At 44.0% G+C, this 20335-nt stretch overlaps 1 long non-coding RNA gene across 2 annotated transcripts in view; it reads left to right on the plus strand.

The window, feature by feature from the left end:
• Positions 1–20335, plus strand: part of LOC144823416 (uncharacterized) — a 386557-nt gene that overhangs the window by 342687 nt on the left and 23535 nt on the right. The gene's annotated exons all lie outside the window — the stretch shown is intronic.

Consider the following 20335-nt stretch of genomic DNA (forward strand, 5'->3'; position numbering starts at 1 on the left):
GACTCAACCCCAGGCGTCTAGCTTCTTGACCGACCCCCTCCGCCGTGCCATGTCTCGGCCACCAGGCCACACAGTGCTAATCGGGGCTGCCGCCTGCTCTCCACTGGGGCCTAACGACCAGGCCCCACAGACGCGTGAAGGCCAGCCGCCTCCGCCCCACACATATAGCGCCTTGTCTCCCGGGGCAGGCTGATCAGAGGGCCCCGCTGCTGATGCCGCTGCGTAAGGCCGCAGATCCACGCTGTTCGCCAGAGGGCGGGACCCCACTCCACTCTCCAGGCAGTCTCCCGGCGTGCTGAGGCCCCCCAGCAGCTCCGTCAGATTCTTCGCCGCACTTGCCACCCTCACTGCGGTGGATTACGGAGCGGCCTCAGGGGGGGTGTGCCATAAGTCCCTCAGGGGTCCCGCCAGGAGGTGCGGGCCGCAAAGAACACCCCCTGGTCACCACAGGTACCCACGATGTCTCCGGCAGTCCGGTCCAGTTGCCGGGGACTCAGGCAGGTCGTCCCCCGGTCCAGCACCTGCCGCCGTCCGGGCACAGCCCCAGTGCAGGGCCGGGAGGCAAGAGGAATGCCGATCCGCATTCCAGGGCTCCTTAGAGTCGAGCGCCGACCCCAGCCGCCGTCCCGCATCCTCGCCCCGCGCCTCTCCTCACTCGAGGCCAGTGCTCCGCCGCCGGGTCCTCAAATCAAAGGCCGCGGCCGGCCTCCAAACGCCAACTCCCGAATCTCCGTCGCCCGGGCTCAGATCCGCACCGGGGAGGGAACAGCAGGCATCGGAAGAGAAGGGCTCCTCGATTCCGACGTCAGACGCTGTTTAGCTGGCGGATCAGTGACGGATTTTGGGGGTCAATAGGATCGCCACCGGAGCGCCACAAAACTATGCGGCCATCTTGGTTGCTGCCAAGCCACGCCCCCTATGATCTATGCTTTAAGTGTATCGAATAAAGTGAATTGAAGTGAATTGAATTGACATGGTACTTCTGTCCCAATCATTTTCTGTGTGCACAGAGGATCCTCTGGACTTTATGTCACTGCTTCACCATCTGAAATTCTTGGTGACAATTTCCAAATCCATTCGGATTCCAACTCAGACTTTGGAGTACATTAGTGCACTTTCAGGACAGAGCTGGGGATACTCTTTCTGCTAGAAAGTTGTGGTATCGTATTCCGAGCCTATTGACAGAGGTTCAAGCTTCATTGACAAAATGATTCCGTATGCAGGGGGTTAATCTAAGCATTATATCTTTAGTAAAGAGAATACTCTTACTGACTTCACAGAGGTTTACCTTGCAATGAAACTCAAATTATTTTTCATCCTTTCTGCTTTGTTTTCCTTTATCCAGGCAATTCCCTATGATTCTCAAGAGTTGAATCATATTTTGCAGTACTGGTCGTGGCAACAAAGAACTAGGAATGCTTAATTCCACTTTCCTAGGCAATCAAGGATATGCTTCTTTAATGGTTAACTAGTTTGACCTATCTTCTGACTATCCCAAAAATGTGACCACAGATGCCAGATGTGTGGTTTAGGTTGCAATTCTGCATTAGAGGTCTATTCAGGGGCATTGGTCCACAACAACCCTGTTCAGATGTTCTAATTGGAAAGAAAAGATGGGTGTTAGGGAAGCTTTCCCGATATTTTCAGACAGGTTGGTGGAGTCTCCACTAGTAGGTCAAATGGACAGTATTGTGTCAAAGACATATTTGAGCTCCCAACTTGGAACAGGGTGAAGGAGTCTCAATTTGTTGGCAAGGCACATTTATGTGTGATCTTACAAATTTTTCTCTCTCTCAAAGCATTTCATATGCTGGAGAAAGACAATATCAGAGCTGATTTTCTAAGCCAAGTGTTTCCCTCATCTCAGGAGTTTTCATTTTACCTAGTAATTTTCTGAAATATTTGCTTCTGTTTGTAAATCTTTGCAAATCACCAGAATGCTCATCTTTCCCATTACATCAACAGGGCACTGGTGATCCAGCGCCAATCAGGGATCAATAATCAATAATAACACAATAACACAAACCCATACACATTTACCCAAACAACATGCACAGATCCTCTGAAGGCGCTGTGAGTTTCAAAATTAATTTTCTCACATTTTCTAAACCAATTCTTGTTAATAACACCACAAAACAATGCTACCTTGTCTGTTCCTCTAATTAAAGAGATAGTCTTTACTTCAAAAAGAAATTGGTTTACTTCGAGTGAAACAACGACCAGCGTTATTCTACACCCAAACAAGCTACAGGAGGACTTCGTACTTCTCTAGGGATACTAGCCAAAGTTTTGGAAGAGGACTTTCATTAGGAAAGAGGTCTTGGTACTCTTTTTGGGATGTAAGGTCAGAGTTTCAGAAGTGGACCCTTCACTATTAAACAGAAAAATCCACTCTTAAACAAATAGTCCCTAATATAACACCTACAGCCTTTCGCCGTTCAGTATAATGACAACAGGCAAAGTACTTCTCCAGTGTGATACCTTACCCACACTCTTCTTCTGCCTACTCCAGGCTAATAACATTATCCCGGGATCCCAGGTAACTCTGTTCCCCCATTTCTAGACAACATAGAACAAAACACTAACTTTTCATGTTAGGAAACAAATAATCAATAATCAATAATTATCAGTAAACAAATTAATAATTACCCGCCCTCTGCTACCAAAATTGGATCCAGCGCCAATCAGGGATCAATAATAAATAATAACACAATAACACAGGCCCATGCACATTTACCCAAACAACATGCACAGATACTCTGAAGGCGCTGTGAGTTTCAAAACTATGAACACTTGAAATCAGTTGTTCATTATACAGGCTCGTATTTAACACTCAAAATAACTAACTGAGCCTGCATAACAACTCCTTCCCTCTGGTGTCATGTATTCCTATAGGTTCTGAATCGATCCCCCTATTCCTGACCCTATTCTGGTTAAACTAACTATCAAGTTAACTAACAGTCAGCCCATGAGGCAAGAAAAGCCCCCATGATGCAGATACCGTTATCTGACGCAGTCACACTACGGCACAGGAACGTGTTATCTGATTAGGTCATAACGCTTGAGATCTAATTAGACAAGCGACATTCCTCCAGCCCCTGATAAGGCATACGACGTTCTCATAACAAATCAAACCTATGACAACCTGGAAAATCCGTGCGGCCATTGTTTTGATTTCACAGAGAACTTTAGTAAAGAATGTGCTAACGAGCAAGTCGTATGACATCTTTATTGACGTATCTATGTCCATCCTTACGTCAATCTCGGCACCTTTAAGGTATAAATATTGCAGATCTTGCCCTATGCAAACACACGCGTGGTGACAAGACGGAGCAGCCATACTTGCCGAAGCCGAGAGCAGAAGCAGACCCCGCTGGCGCAGCCCCGCCTTCCTGACGCGCTGAGAGACGCGCTGCTATCTCAAGCCGAGAGACCCAGCACCGGCGTTTCTGGGCAGCCCTCGCAGGCAGCCTGGAATATCGAGAGCAGAGAAAGAGATACCATTCCTCATTCATCCTAACTTCCAGGTACAGAACTGAATAACCCCTCACAGAGAATTCTTTAGTTATTCACTTGGCAAAAACAAACTTAACTTAAACTGTAACTTTCTATTCCCGCCCACGCATTAGACTTAGGTCAGGTACACGGGGTAGGCGTATTTAGAAACACCAGTTGAGTACGTTTAGTCAAATGTATATGTGTATGTAAATATATTTTAATCATTTCAAACATCATATGGCTCAGAAACCATATCAATGTTTTTACAGTATTATTTTATACTATTGCTTTTAATGTATGCACTTTACTTAACTATAAGTATTGCAATAATATCGATCCATTTCTCTTGTACGAGAAAAGAGACTGATCAATAAATAACACCTTTTTATTGAACACGCCCGTCTCTTCCTTTTCTCTACAATCTGATGAGACTAAGAATGCACGTACTGACTAAGTAAAATAATTGCCTTGTGCTCACACGACTCTCGAGATTGACTCTTGATTAGGGGAGAGCAAAGTTGTCATGTTCTATGGTTGTCAGAAACTAAATCCCTTCTTGTCTAATCAGGGAAGTTAATTCCTCCTTGAACATTCGAGAAAGTTTCTAGCGAACTCTGAGCTACGCTGGCAAACCCAAAAATTAAGTCTAGTATCGACAGTAGTAGACCTAGTTAACGTCTGGTCTAGGCCTTTACTGCTGTAGGTATTATTCCAATGCGCAGAGCCTATTGGGAAAATAGGAGCTACACTACATGGCGCCCAACGCGTTTGGAAAGGGCGATAAAACTAACGTAAGACATTTAGAGTAACTCAGTCGTGCTTTCTCACTCAGACCCCTTTTCCCATTATACTCCAAAGACGTCTGGAGTGGGTGAAAGGTAATATCCTCCAAAACCTCGCAGGAGGGAACTCCTATGTATGGTTCTTGGTATAGTCAACGTTGAAGGATAAAAACAGTCCCAAAGTATTGTGCATCTAATCTCTGTTTCCATAAAGAAACCTGATCTGCAAACAAACATAATACCATCCTGTCTGTAAAATGGCAGAGAGTGATGATGAAAGAGAGGCAGTTAGATTAGCAACTGAACTCGCAGATGCTGATGCTACCATGCAAGCAGCAGACCCGAATATAACACTCATTCCGGTCATTAAAAGGAGATCTATAACCTTAAAACTTATAGAAAATGGACTGACACCTAGAGGTGGCACAGTCATATTCGTAATCGAGGCACACGAATATCGGCAGACAGAGGTATACTATTCATGGATACATTTTCCAGCAGCAAATGCTGTAACAAAGTACTTCCACTATTACAAAGTAGAGGAACCTCCTGAAACGTATACTCCTTTCGAGGAGGTGGAAGTACCACTCAAATTCCAAGAGCATTTGCTCTTATTTGATGGCGCCCTAATACATAACAATCACATTACAAGGCTCGGTCCTTTAGGTAGACCAGGAGCAACGTGGCGGGTCTTAGCCGGATACACACCACATCCAGACATCGAAAGAATGCCTGCAGCAGAGCTGTTAATACAGCTAAAACAACTACTAAAAATTCATAGACAATTAGTTCAGTATGTAATGCGGACTTCAACAATTCAGCCAGCGATTAAACTTCCACAGCTGACCCCTCACCAGGGGAATACAAATAAAATTACACCACAGAACATCCAATCCTGCCTAGGTAAAGTTCCAGCTAAACGGGAACAAATACCATTCTGGTTGGCACAGAAAATCACCCAAATAGAGACGGTGTTTCCTGACACCACCCCGCTAGAAAAACACAGGATTCTGACTATATGTCTCCCAATGGGAATCGCACCACACATTGAGGACTGTGACACTTGGGGTACAGTCTTTGCTTCCATCTACACAAAAACGCACGGTGTTCCATCCATTTCGGTAATACCAGATGTGCTAAAACAAATTCAAGATGAATACGGTCCAGAACCTGCTTTAACTCTTGGTATGAAATTACTAAAAGACTTCAAGCAGGTCTCGGCTATATTATTAGCCAACATAAAAGGTGAGGCAGCAAACGTGGCGATCCGCCAGAGGTTAAAAGAGACAGATATAGCAGACCAACCAGCTGAAATTGCCAGAATCATAGAAAAATCCTATGAAGAACTAGGCAGAGATAGTCTAGGTGGAATACCAGTAAAACCGCAACTGACTACAAGTCCAGAAAAAATATTTTTTAATAATAATTCACCAAAAAAGAACTGGGATGGAAACAAACAATCCAATCCTAAAGAAAAGAAATTCCAGTCCCGAGGGAGGTCTCCCAGGCGAAGAGAGAAATCTCCAAACCAAAGACAGAGGTCACCGCAGAGTGACCCCTCTGGGAATAGATATAACCTTAGAAATAGGGATAATATTAAAAAAACTGATAGATATCAAGACATTGATACACGTCCCTCTCAATCTTTTCAGACTTCCTCGCAGAAATCGGAAAGAAGAGGACGATCAGAAGAGCACGCCAAGTCCAAAGACAAGGAACCTGCTCAGCTAAAAAAGAAATTACAATTTCCAAAAAAGAAGGTAGCCAGTATCAAGGTAGTTAAAAATGCCGAGAATACTGAGGACACAACTGAAAAACGGAGAATGGGCTCAGACAATGCTAGACAGCGCAGCAGAGGTGAGCATAGCTCGCAAAGTCCTTATGAATCATCTGGAGACAGTGGACACGAATGAATACCTTCAAGTGGAAACTGCAGACACCAGAGTTAGCAAGCCCCACAAGATATACGAGATAACATTACGTATAGAGGGAGATAAGACTAGGAAAATAAGGGGACTATTTTGGGATAACCTCTCCAAGGGTTATGACATCCTTCTAGCTGAAAAAGACTGGCCACCAGAGTTTGTCAGGGAGTGCCCTCATGGCGAAGAAGTAATTATGCCTGCCTTCGCGAATCAAATCCCGATTCATAAAAAATACACACTTGCTAGAAAGTGGGCAGTGGCCTTAGCACCTGCTTTATATAAAAATCATGTAGGATGGGATGAGGATTCTCCTCCTCACATAATCCAGTTAAAATCACAACCTACTGCACAAAGGCAGTACCCAATTAAGCAAGAAGCTAAAAAACAGGTAAATGGAATACTAGATCAGCTAGAATACCAGGGGGTGATTGAAACTTGCACCTCACAAATGAACAACCCTTTGTTTCCGGTCTCCAAACCAGACAATTCATATCGTCTAGTTTTGGATTACCGACACCTTAACACATGTTGCAAAACCTTTGCAGTGCAAAACTCACACAGTGCTGCACTAATGAATAACATAGTGCGCAAAAAATACAAAACAACCTTGGACATCTCCAATGGATTCTTTTGTCAAAACATAGCACCAGAGAGCAGATATTTAACTGCATTCTCAGTTAATGGCACTCAAAAGCAATTCTGTCGGTTAGCCCAGGGGTACAAGAACAGCCCGGGGGTATTCTCAGCGAGAGTAACAGAATTACTACAACTATATGATGATGAAGCATTATCTTATGTCGATGACATTTACTTAACAGATGATGACTTGGAGACTCACTTGAAAAGAGTGAACACCATAATACTTGGGTTCGCTGCAGAGGGTTACAAATTCAACTTTAAAAAGTCCAGAATTGCCCATCTGACAGTCCTGTTCTTAGGATATGAGTTATCAAGTGAAGGTAAAAGCCTGGCTGACAATTTCCTAGAGAAATGTGCCGTAATCCAAGCTCCTAAAACACTAAAAAACCTACAGTCAATTCTAGGTTTCCTAAATTTCGGAAGAACATACATTGCAAATTACGCAGAAAGAGTCAAACCCCTTTATGATCTAATTAAACCAGACTTTAAAAGATCCAATTGGACTCAAACACACACAGAAATTTTGAGATCCTTACAAACAGACATGCTAATTAAAACAAAATTAGAAACACGTGATAACACACGCAATCTTGTGATTCGAGTCATCCCAGGGAGATGCGGATTCACATACCTGACCTCTAATGAGGGAGAAAATGTACCAATTGCATTCAAATCACACTTGTACACTAAGGCTGAAATGAAATTTAGCCCAACGGAAAATATTCTTACAGCAACACAGACAGCTATAGCAAAAGAACGAGCCCTGGCACAAGGTAAACGAATAATAATCGTGACACCAATACCAGCCTTAGAGGCGGTAACAAAGGCAAGCATTCCAAATGCTAAAGCACTCCATCCAAGATGGATACAATGGGCTAACTCTCTTGCTGCAACAGACGTGGTGTACGAATTTGATCCTTATTTAAAAACACAAGAATTTCTCCAATATGAATTTGAATGTCCTCCGCCAACCGAAATTCTGCCTCTAGATCACCACGGCTGTATAATATATACAGACGGATCAGCACAACCCGCAGTAGGGGGTAAACAAGCTTACAGTGCTGCGTGCGCGATTGTTAAAGGTCGTTGGCACGAAGGGAAATTTAAACCAACCCTCACTAAAACACAATCCCTAGGAGATTGTACAGCTCAGCGAGCTGAACTACTAGCATTCAAGATGGCGCTTGAAAATACCGATCGAGAATTCCCCACACTCATAGTGTGCGATTCGTATTATTGCGTTCAATCTTATAATGAATACTTGCAGATCTGGCTTTAGAACGGTTTCAAGGATGCGAAAGGTGGCACAATCAAGCATAAAATGCTCTGGGAACAAGTAGCTCTTTTACAAAAAGAACTACCAAAGACTCACGTGATACATACACTGAGTCATCAACGTGATGGCGTTCACGTTGCAGGGAATTCATTGGCTGATGAGGCCGCGAAGGCAGCTGTGCAAACGGCTTCCGTAGCTGCCGTCACCAGGTCAAAAACAAAAATAGACAGCGAAATATTACAAGCTGTCAGCGCTTCAGAAAAGGATTCGATAGAACCACTCCCTAAAGGCTTTCCAGTGAAATACTCATACATAACTGATGCAAACAATGTTCCTTTTGCTCAAATCCCTGGAGTGGGGGATAGGGCAATTCCAAACATGGAACATAGGTTAGGACTAATAATAGCGGCACACGAAGGGCTTGCTTCTATCCATGCTGGCGTCTCAGCCACAGTATCATTATTAAAACAGAGATACTGGTGGCCACAAATGAGAAGACAAACGAGGAACTATGTTCTAGCATGTGAAATATGTCAAAAAATGAAAGTATCAACGGTGAGACGTCCAGCGCAGACGCCCCTTCTAATCTCGGATAAACCATTAGCCTGTGTTTATCTAGACCACTGCGGTCCCTTACAAAGGGATGGTAACTATAAATATATCTTGGTCGCAGTGGACTCATGCACGAGATTCATATGGATGTGGCCCCAGCGAACGGCTGACGCCAGAACTGTTATAAAAGATTTGCGAGTCTTTATCGGCACATACGCAATTGGCATGCTGCATTCGGACAATGGTCCTGCTTTTAGCTCCCGGGCTTATAAGGAGGCCATGGTCAGCATGGGCGTGCAATTGCGGTACTCTTGTCCATTTCACCCTGAGGGGAACGGAATTGTTGAAAGAAAAAACCGTGACATAAAGCAATCTATAACGGCAAAGATATTAGGTTCGGGAGCTGGGTGGGTCAAACATCTAATAAGTGTCCAACGTAGTCTAAATAACTTGCCAAGAAATTCTCTGAAGGGATTCAGTCCGTACGAATTATTATTTGGAACTAGGATGTTGATCTCTGACCTTGATAGTCAGACTTCAGTGGTTAAAGAAAAAAGCTTTGATGTCAAAAACCGTTTGGCTATTTTGCAGGACTTAAACAAAACAAGAAAAGACCTGAGCAACATACAGTTGAAACAACAGCCAACGACCACTGAAGAATCACCACCTGTCCCAGCAAGACCTGTCTGGATTCCAAAAGTCGGGGATCTAGTCAGGGAGAAGATCGCGGTAAAGAAGGAATTTGGGCCTTCTTACAGAAAAGCAGTTCCTGTCTTGTCTGTCAACGGGACAAGATCAGTTGTACTACCGCCACTTGCTGGTAAAAAGGAGAACCGAGTTGTATCCATCGACCTGGTAAAACCACAACATGTGGCCGATAACAAACAGTAGGCCAAGTGGACTCCCAATAAGTAGCAGAACACCAAGGTTTGCTACCAGCACAGAGGTCCTAACAAAAAGGCTCATCACATTCGAAACGCCTAAAGAAGAACAAGAAGGACTATGCAACAATGCAATAGAACTCAGACCTCTGAAAACCCAAATAAAGACATTTAGCAAAGACACAGCCATCATCAAAATCCTTTAAAGACAAAGCTAAGGAACTTTTGAAACATCTGAAAGAAACATATCTGGTTTCTCCATGGATTGAATTTTGGGTGGGTTTTGGTGCATTTATCCTCATACTTTGGCTCATCATGGTATTTACTTTGGGACGCTTCATTGAGGGAAAATATGCTAAAATGGACACAGCAAGTCAGAACATCAACTTGGTCCTCAAACCACACACATCTTCACACGTCGAGAAAAGAGAACTTTCTTCAGCCAACTTCACAGCCAATCCTATACCTGGTGGGGTAGCCTGGGACAACACTGACTATGAAATTTATGGTCCGGTCGAGATCCTGAAATATCCACACCAAATCAAGATCTCCTTGAGTGACTTTGCAAAACCAAACTCATTTGCTGATGATTGGGACTTCGAAAGCATTAACAACATGATGTCTGACTTAGTAATGTCTGCTAAATTTACAAAACATGATTATTTGCAAGGTTCTACAAATTATGATAGTATGTATTGCTATAACCACTATGGTAATCATTTTTTGCATAAATCTGCACAACCTAGAAATGTTTTAAATTATAATCAATGGGAACATTGTGCAACACCTCCAAAAGGCAGCTCAAGAACCGTTTATGACAAATATTCATATTTTTCAGGTTTTAACACAAGTAATGCTGAAACATTTTATTTTAAATTGTCAAACAAGACAGGGATGAAAACCATGATAACCAACACAAAATTGATATATTCAGATTCATTCTTTGAAAAAATGAATACATTTGGATTTGATTATTGGGACAAAAATGTTGATTTGAAAAGTGTTTGGGGTACAAAAGAATGGCAAGTACAGGGTATAGAAGCTTTGTTTAGAGCCTGCATGATCCCAGAACAAATGATATTTTTAAATGACACTGTTCAACAAACCACCTGTCTTGGCTTAGCCAAAATCAAAGATTTAATTAAACCGTCTATTCCAAAGCCAACAATGTTTAGCAATAACTCTGATACAGATGAAGAAATAGACGTAAACCATATATTAAACCAAAACAGAACACATCCTGATTGGAAACAATGGTTAATCTGGCCCACAGATACAAATAACTGTCAAGATAGATTCCTGAATAAAACACAGGGTTTCAAAATGACCAGGCCAGACCCTAGATATCCCCAAAGACATCACCCAGGGATAATAACAACCTACAGTGTGGGCAAATTATGCCTTCAATGGCTACAAACTTCCACACTGCCTGAAATTAAGCAACACCTAACTTTACTTACTGATGGTGCTGACTTGCGTGATTTCATAATGGGACCACGCAAACAGCGTCAAAAGCGTTTCATAGCAGCCTCTGTATATGCAGCATACAATGAGGCCTGGAAGGTTACTCAAATTGAGACAGCAGAAAGAATACGGGAAATTGACCGTATTAATTTGGAAAAATCACTTTCTGTAGTGGACAATGGGTTAATGACTCTGTCCTCCAGAATTTTTTCATTGGACAGCATTGTGTCTTCAGCAATCGATATATTATCGCAAGACTTACTGTTATTACAACATGGTCAGTCACAATTGCGTTCCATTGTACAGCTTGGCTGGACGTTACAAAATCTGCGTTCAGGCTATGTGCCTTGGCGTTTAATCAACACCACGTCACTATTCCAAATCTTTAACCTTACTGATAGACAAATCGGTATGGCGCAAAAGGGTGCTGATTATACAATCTTGAGCATTGAAAAACTAGAAAGATTACCAATGACAATGTCAGAACGACCTGTCAGTGAATGGATAATACACGGAATCATAAATATTCCAATCTCAACCTTCAGGTTTCAATACTGCCCAAAATATATACAGGCTGGCATGTACGAGAAATTGGGAAAGGGGTACCTTAAAACAACCTGGAACCTGCCCTATTCACATGCATGTGTCAGTAATAAAGGACAGAAGGTGTTTCTTAGTGGCAACAATTGTGCTATGTCACTAAGCGGCACGCTTCTGTGTAACGGTATTAGTTTGCACGGAGCCTGTGAAGGGAATTCATACAACCTTTCATGTCACCAGCAAGGCGCACCTGCAACTGAAATAGAACCATTCTTTCAAAGACTCTATAATGGGAGTTACATTCTTATTGTAGACCGAAGATGTTGTAGTCTTAGGCCCGGGACTCCTTATCTAGTCACTACGACGGCGAAGGTCAAGTGCTGTGGACGTTCTTTGTTCCCCAGCTCCTTTCCAGACAGGGAGGCAAGGGCATGGCCCAATTTGAAAATTACTTCTATTCGAATAGATACTTTAAGCAGAATGAAAACAGTGCTTCTTCAGACGCCTACAAGGCTCACGTCATCAAAAGAAACGTATGATCTACAAGTCGCAAGGACGACTGCAGAGATACATACATTATTATCAACTAATTCCCCCGTACATTTCGCGGAAATCCTGAGCGAAATCTTAAATATTTCTGATACCAATGGGATCTCAGGGGTATTTAAGACAGTATTTTCGATGGCATTAACACCATTCAAAGCCATACTGGGTATTTTTCCAGATTTCGTCCATTCGATTTTTGGCGGACTTCCCCTGATCCTGGGACTAATTGCAGGAATCCTATTCTTAGTCCTTATTTTTCGTTATGGCAACCCATGTCACAGATCAAACTCTCGCGACAATGGAAGATACAATCCTAGCCATTGGATACCGGGACCGGATATCAAAAATCCTGGGACTATCCCGGCTTAGAGACCTGAACATGACTTGGTTTCTATCATTTCGACCAATGTGGCAAAGATGTGTTTTACCTGTACTAAGGTGTCTGCTATGCGGAGAAGAATGCGTGTTAGACACCTGTCTGACGCTACAATCGGATGCGCCAGTGGATGCAGATACACTGTTGGTTCCTACCAAGGTTCACGCTTTGTGCTGCCCTCAAAGGCTGCCAATCCTGATGACGGCATTCCTGGAATCTTCACCACTGCGATTGAAGAGTAGTGAAGTTCAAGATGAAAGCAGCATCGAACAGGTACGACCTTCTGTCAGCAATGCGAATCAGAATGTCAATGCAGACAATCATGCGCACGAGTGCATGGTTACCCCTATTTCCGACTTAGTGGAACTTTCCCATGAAGCTGTTGACAGTTTTTTCGAAAGCCTGAATGATATGATGTTCTCTCCAGGACAGAAATAGAGACTTTTGAGTAAACTCGCACACGGCGTTCCCTGAATTCGGCCTTCAACTTTAAAAATAAAGTCACATGAACAATTCTTCCCACCAGTTCACGGACAACAATTTTTTAGCAGCCCCAAATTATTTTTCACAAATTTTTCGGGACACTTATCTTCTGCTTAAAGTAAGAAACTATTCCTAGAGAACTAAGATTTCTATTTTTAGATACTTTATAAACTTTAGTTGCCCGCTGGGATGTTCACAAATATTTTATTATGTGATGAGATGGTCTCGAACTTCCTTTCTGTATAGCCATATTAAGAGCCATTTCATGTGTATTTCTCATATACCAAATAAGCAATAATGTCTACAAATGCGTGTTTACTTTAGCGTTTAATTCATAGCTTAAGTGCATACAATATATATGACTGCAATTTTTCAGTATATTTGAAAATTTCAAAATGCATTTATGTATTTTGGGGTGGTAAGGTATACACTATACTCTATAGTATGTTATACTATGTTATACTATGCATAGATTAGTAAATATGACCATAGTTAGCGTGGAGTGGGTGTCATGTATTCCTATAGGTTCTGAATCGATCCCCCTATTCCTGACCCTATTCTGGTTAAACTAACTATCAAGTTAACTAACAGTCAGCCCATGAGGCAAGAAAAGCCCCCATGATGCAGATACCGTTATCTGACGCAGTCACACTACGGCACAGGAACGTGTTATCTGATTAGGTCATAACGCTTGAGATCTAATTAGACAAGCGACATTCCTCCAGCCCCTGATAAGGCATACGACGTTCTCATAACAAATCAAACCTATGACAACCTGGAAAATCCGTGCGGCCATTGTTTTGATTTCACAGAGAACTTTAGTAAAGAATGTGCTAACGAGCAAGTCGTATGACATCTTTATTGACGTATCTATGTCCATCCTTACGTCAATCTCGGCACCTTTAAGGTATAAATATTGCCGATCTTGCCCTATGCAAACACACGCGTGGTGACAAGACGGAGCAGCCATACTTGCCGAAGCCGAGGGCAGAAGCAGACCCCGCTGGCGCAGCCCCGCCTTCCTGACGCGCTGAGAGACGCGCTGCTATCTCAAGCCGAGAGACCCAGCACCGGCGTTTCTGGGCAGCCCTCGCAGGCAGCCTGGAATATCGAGAGCAGAGAAAGAGATACCATTCCTCATTCATCCTAACTTCCAGGTACAGAACTGAATAACCCCTCACAGAGAATTCTTTAGTTATTCACTTGGCAAAAACAAACTTAACTTAAACTGTAACTTTCTATTCCCGCCCACGCATTAGACTTAGGTCAGGTACACGGGGTAGGCGTATTTAGAAACACCAGTTGAGTACGTTTAGTCAAATGTATATGTGTATGTAAATATATTTTAATCATTTCAAACATCATATGGCTCAGAAACCATATCAATGTTTTTACAGTATTATTTTATACTATTGCTTTTAATGTATGCACTTTACTTAACTATAAGTATTGCAATAATATCGATCCATTTCTCTTGTACGAGAAAAGAGACTGATCAATAAATAACACCTTTTTATTGAACACGCCCGTCTCTTCCTTTTCTCTACAATCTGATGAGACTAAGAATGCACGTACTGACTGAGTAAAATAATTGCCTTGTGCTCACACGACTCTCGAGATTGACTCTTGATTAGGGGAGAGCAAAGTTGTCATGTTCTATGGTTGTCAGAAACTAAATCCCTTCTTGTCTAATCAGGGAAGTTAATTCCTCCTTGAACATTCGAGAAAGTTTCTAGCGAACTCTGAGCTACGCTGGCAAACCCAAAAATTAAGTCTAGTATCGACAGTAGTAGACCTAGTTAACGTCTGGTCTAGGCCTTTACTGCTGTAGGTATTATTCCAATGCGCAGAGCCTATTGGGAAAATAGGAGCTACACTACACTGGTTGATGGACCTAAAGTTGAGAAGTTGATGGTAATAATAAGTACTATCTATCTATATTACTAAATACCCAAAAACTCAGTGTAAGGTTGATAATGTTTATCACCAAATAATGTAGAAAATAAGACCTTAGCATGTACAGTCACATGGCAAACAATGCATTAATCACAGAGAGAGAGAACATTTATCAATGCTACCAGTGTCAAACGCATATCAAAATGAATAAATGCAAATGAAGGAGTGGATAGGCGGAGAGACAATATTTTCAGAGACGAAATACATTTGCAAATTATTATTATGCAAAGTACGGAATATTTAGCTAATACTAACCTAAGGAAATATTAGAAATACCATCCCTGGCCACGGGGATAGCAGGACTACCATGATCCAGATTCAGATTTACATTTGTTGTCTGATTCTGTCACCTTTTTCTTTTCACATTTACACTTGCAAGATTTATATGTCATTATTATCGATAATGTCACTGCAACTATTGAAATCATTGGAATTAGTATTTTTCCTAATAAGCTACTCACAAATGTAGAAAACCATTTACCTACAGAGGAAAAACTCTTACCAAGTTTCTCCCAAACACTATCAAACTCTAATTGGGTCAAATCTTCATGTAATTTCGTATACCTCAACACTTTTACACTTTTGTCAGGGATATAAATACAGCAGTGTTGAATTTTCAACATGCCACAGACTCCACCCTCTTTTGCCAATAAAAAATCAAGCAAAACCAAAGGGGATGATGGACGGAGTGTTGAACATTGCAAGCACTCACCCCCAGTCACCTGATCTGGGTTTAATCCAGCATCATTCTTTAGCTCACTCCGCCACCCCAGTTCAGACATGGCCATATGCAAATCAATCTGACCCTGTGCCTCATGGGAATAATCCAGCCCGAACTGCCAAGCCATGGACCGGAAACAAGCATCCTGGGAATGGTTTCTGGCTAATCAGCCATCATCAGCCAGGCTAGCTTGAATCCAGTGGCAAAGTGAGCAAGGGACTCACGTCCCGGCAAATCCTGCCAACTTAGGGCGAACAAAGCAAAACCAAAGGGGATGATGGACAGAGTGTTGAACATTGCAAGCAAACGTAGTAAACACAATAGAGACCGCTCCCAGCTAGAGACCAAATTGAAATAGAGTGAGGTGCCTAGTGGTAGTGAGGCATCTCACAAAAAGTGATAGACTGGCATCACACACCACCAGGTGTCATGCTTCATCATCTGCCAGTCCTCGCCCTCCAGAAACCGCGTTTGGTGGAGGGCGGGCATGCACCTGGAGACAGGGATGCACTTCTAAGTGAGTGGGGGCCCAGGAGTGAATGTTAAAAAGCCATCCCAGTGCACCCATAAATCCTTTATTCAAAAGGGAGACTGTGTGGAGTTAAAAATGGAATAGTGCGGTGAATGAGGATCCTATCATCCCGTCACCGCTGTGAATTTATTTTTAAGAAAAAGGTCAACATGTTTCTGCCAGTTGTCCCTGTGGGTACATAGCTTTCGTCAGGACCAGATCAAGGTGGGCTCCGATCTTACCAATCATTATTGGCAGAACCACTGTGTGGGCGTAATCGCTAATCGCACTCCACTGGCTGGGTCCATGGACCTGTAGCAATATATACAAGAGAAAAGTGCATTTTACTAACAACTTGTGATAAATATATTCGGTCTGAGAGTTTTGTAATCCACATTTCTAATAGTGGAATTCAATGATAAAAACCAGTTATCAGTGATAGTGCTGAAAACTGGAGAGATTTCTGGATTGAATGTCTTACCCTTCAAGAAGGACGACTTGCCCCATGGGAGGGGGGAGTTTTCGGAAAATCCCCGTGGTCACACTATGTTAGAGAGAGAAGACGAGATATAGCATATGCAGAGTTTAAAATATCTGGATGGTAATAATTACAGGTTTAGACTTGTGAGCCCTTAAGGAGCAGCGTTTCAAGACTCACCGATTAGAGGGATAGTTTCCGTCTGGGCACCTAAAGTATGAGTCTCTCCACCTCCCCGACGATACAATGGCTCAGCGGTAGGCGGTTTTATAGTCATGCTCCAAATTTCAGCGGGATCGTTAAAGGGCTGCAGTTGATCACTAAAAAGGCTGCAGCTGAGTGTGCGCGCACGGATGACGTCGGGTTTCCCGTTTCCGTACACAGGCCCTCTCCGGAGCCTATCTAATCCGTACACATGCCTGGTCAGGGGCGTATGCAAACCCCTGCTGAAGGTGGAGGCACAGCCCTTGGGCACTCTGCCGAATGTGGGACAGGGATACGAGCAGTTTTGTAACTGGGTCCTGACTGCCCTCGATTCTCTTATACCTATGCGCTGGTCGAAATGCCACGTCAAAACGCGCAGCCCATGGTATAATGAGGCTCTTGCCGAGCTTAAGAGATCATGCCGGCAAGCTGAGAGGGCCTGGAGGAAATCCTTTGACTCCACGTTAAAATCGGTTTATTTTGCCCAGCTTAAAACCTACCATAGAGCTATCTGCCAAACCCGGGCCGCATATTACGCCTCGGAGTTTTCCAACAGACCTAACCCATCCAAACTAATCTTTAAGGTGCTCAAAGATTTGATGGGGAAACGGGCAACCTCGCTGGAAATCTGCACGGACTCTCACTGTAAAAGTCTGGCATCCTTTTTCGTGGCAATCTATCGAGGATTTATACCATCTGTACTTGGGGATGAACCTAGTGACGTGAAGGTTTCGGTTTCCGAAACTCTGTCCTCCTTGCCTGTCATGTCTGTTGAGGTTTTTGACACTCTGAGCCTCAAAATTAAATCTGGTTCTCCCTTAGATCCGCTGAAGCCGGAGCTTATGGCTCTTCTCCCGCCCCTCTGCCGCGAGCCCACATTGGACTTGATCAATCTTTCGCTCAGCGAGGGCGTGGTTCCTTCCTCTTGGAAGCAAGCAGTGGTTAGCCCCATTTTGAAGAAGCCCAACCTTGACCCCCTGCTTCCTGAGAACTATCGGCCCATCTCTCTCTTGCCTTGGACCGCCAAGGTCACTGAGGCACACGTGAACTCCATCTTGTCTGCCCACCTCTCTCGTAATAATATTCTTGACGAGAGTCAGAATGGTTTTCGCGCACAACACAGCACTGAAACTGCTCTGCTCTTTATGACCGAGCACTTGCGTTCAGTGCTGGATGCGGGGCAGACAGCGGCGCTCCTCTTGTTAGACCTGAGCGCCGCGTTCGACACGGTGTCTCATGACATTCTGATGCGGCGCCTAGAGGAAGTAGGCATTGAGGGGAAGGCTCTTCAATGGTTCCGCTCTTTCCTCTCGGACCGGTTTTTCAAAGTGGCCATTCCACCTGGTCAGTCCTCTTTCCATCCTTTGGGACTGGGAGTCCCTCAGGGCTCTGCGTTGAGCCCCACTTTGTTCAACCTGTATGTGAAACCGCTGGCTGCTGTCGTCAGACAATGTGGCTTAACCATGACATCGTATGCCGACGACACGCAGCTGGCGGTGACACTCAGTGGGGACCCTGAGGTGACGGCGCCCAGATTCCGTGCAGGACTAATAGCTGTGGCAAACTGGATGTGTAGTAATTGCTTACAGCTAAATGCTAAGAAAACCGAGGTCCCGATTCTAGGGAAGCAGGCGGAACTTTGGGGAGATCAGTGGTGGCCTCCTGAGTTGGGGGTGTCCCCCGTCCCAGCGGCCGAAGTTAAGAACTTGGGGGTCTGGCTGGATTCTAACCTCTCTTTTACCAGCCACACAAAGAAGATTGCAGCCACCTGTTATGGTATTCTGCGAGGACTGCGACCAGTCCTCAAATTCTTCGACCCTCCTACTCGGCAACTGGTGGTCCAGGCCTCCATCCTTTCTCGGCTGGACTACGGGAGTGCACTGCTGCTTGGAGTAAATCAGGCTGAGGCTACTAGGCTACAGAGGGTGCAGAATGCCGCTGCGCGGGCCATTGTTGGCCTCCCGAGACGTTGTTCTGTCTCCGCAGTCCTGACATCCCTTCACTGGCTGCCAGTCAGACAGAGAATCAAATTCAAGGCTCTCTGTCTGACATTTAAGATCCTGAAACTTTCGTCGCCTCCTGCCCTTGTGGGCCTTGTCTCTCTCTATGTCCCCACGCGGTCTCTCAGGTCTGAATCTCTTCTTCTGGCGATTAAACCTAGGTTCAAACTGAGTAGGATGGGAGGTCGTTCTTTTTGTGTTTTGGCGGCCGGATTATGGAACTCCCTCCCTGTCCATATTCGTGCCCTAAATAGCCTGACTCTCTTTAGACGTGCTATAAAAACTTACCTGTTTGCCTCCGTTGACTGATTCCCTCTCTTCTCAGCATCGATCTGTTGTGTTGTGGTTCTTGATCAGGCGCCAGGACGCCCCTTTGCTGGGGCAGCTGTGCGCCTAATAAAAGTTATTAACATAACATAACATAACAGGTGACGCTCCGTTGCACAAAGATATCACACAACGGCGTCCGGTGTCCCGTGGTTATACACCTGGCGTGCCTGATTCTGCAAAAGCCTGGCGTGATTGACCTGAAGTAACCACGTGGTCTATCATGTGTGTGCAGTGTGTTGTGTTAGTGATGTAACCACGGTAACCAGGAGATGCGGTTGCCTAAATGTTATTGGCTACAGCAGCGGGACGTGTACCATACCTTCGTCAACTCCCGCGTTCTATTTATCAACTCTGATGATCGGTTGGTGTTTTACGATAGCCTAAATGTTATTGGCTAAAGGAGACAGAGGGGCGTGTAACATACATTCACCACCCCACGCGCTCTATTTATAAACACTGATGATCGATTGGTGCTTTACGGTAGCTAATATATACTGCACATAGTCCTGTTCAAATGGGGTAAGGGTTGTGCTCAAGTGTATATGTTATTATCATTATTAATGGGACAATTGAACTTCACTTAATATGTTAGACATAGGCCCCTGTGTATTAGTGAGCCTGCCAAATGAAAGTGGATGATAACGGGTGAATACATAAAGATAATCACGCCCATTTTTGTAATCAGAAGGGACGTGCATTATGTATTGTTTCAGCCCCCCTCCACCAAACGCGGTTTCTGGAGGGCGAGGACTGGCAGATGATGAAGCATGACACCTGGTGGTGTGTGATGCCAGTCTATCACTTTTTGTGAGATGCCTCACTACCACTAGGCACCTCACTCTATTTCAATTTGGTCTCTAGCTGGGAGCGGTCTCTATTGTGTTTACTACGTTTGCTTGCAATGTTCAACACTCTGTCCATCATCCCCTTTGGTTTTGCTTTGTTCGCCCTAAGTTGGCAGGATTTGCCGGGACGTGGGTCCCTTGCTCACCTTGCCACTGGATTCAAGCTAGCCTGGCTGATGATGGCTGATTAGCCAGAAACCATTCCCAGGATGCTTGTTTCCGGTCCATGGCTTAGCAGTTCGGGCTGGATTGTTCCCATGAGGCACAGGGTCAGATTGATTTGCAAATGGCCATGTCTGAACTGGGGTGGCGGAGTGAGCTAAAGAAT

The sequence above is a fragment of the Lissotriton helveticus genome, chromosome 3_1 (assembly GCF_964261635.1).
Source record: "Lissotriton helveticus chromosome 3_1, aLisHel1.1, whole genome shotgun sequence".
Classification (NCBI taxonomy): Eukaryota; Metazoa; Chordata; class Amphibia; order Caudata; family Salamandridae; genus Lissotriton; species Lissotriton helveticus.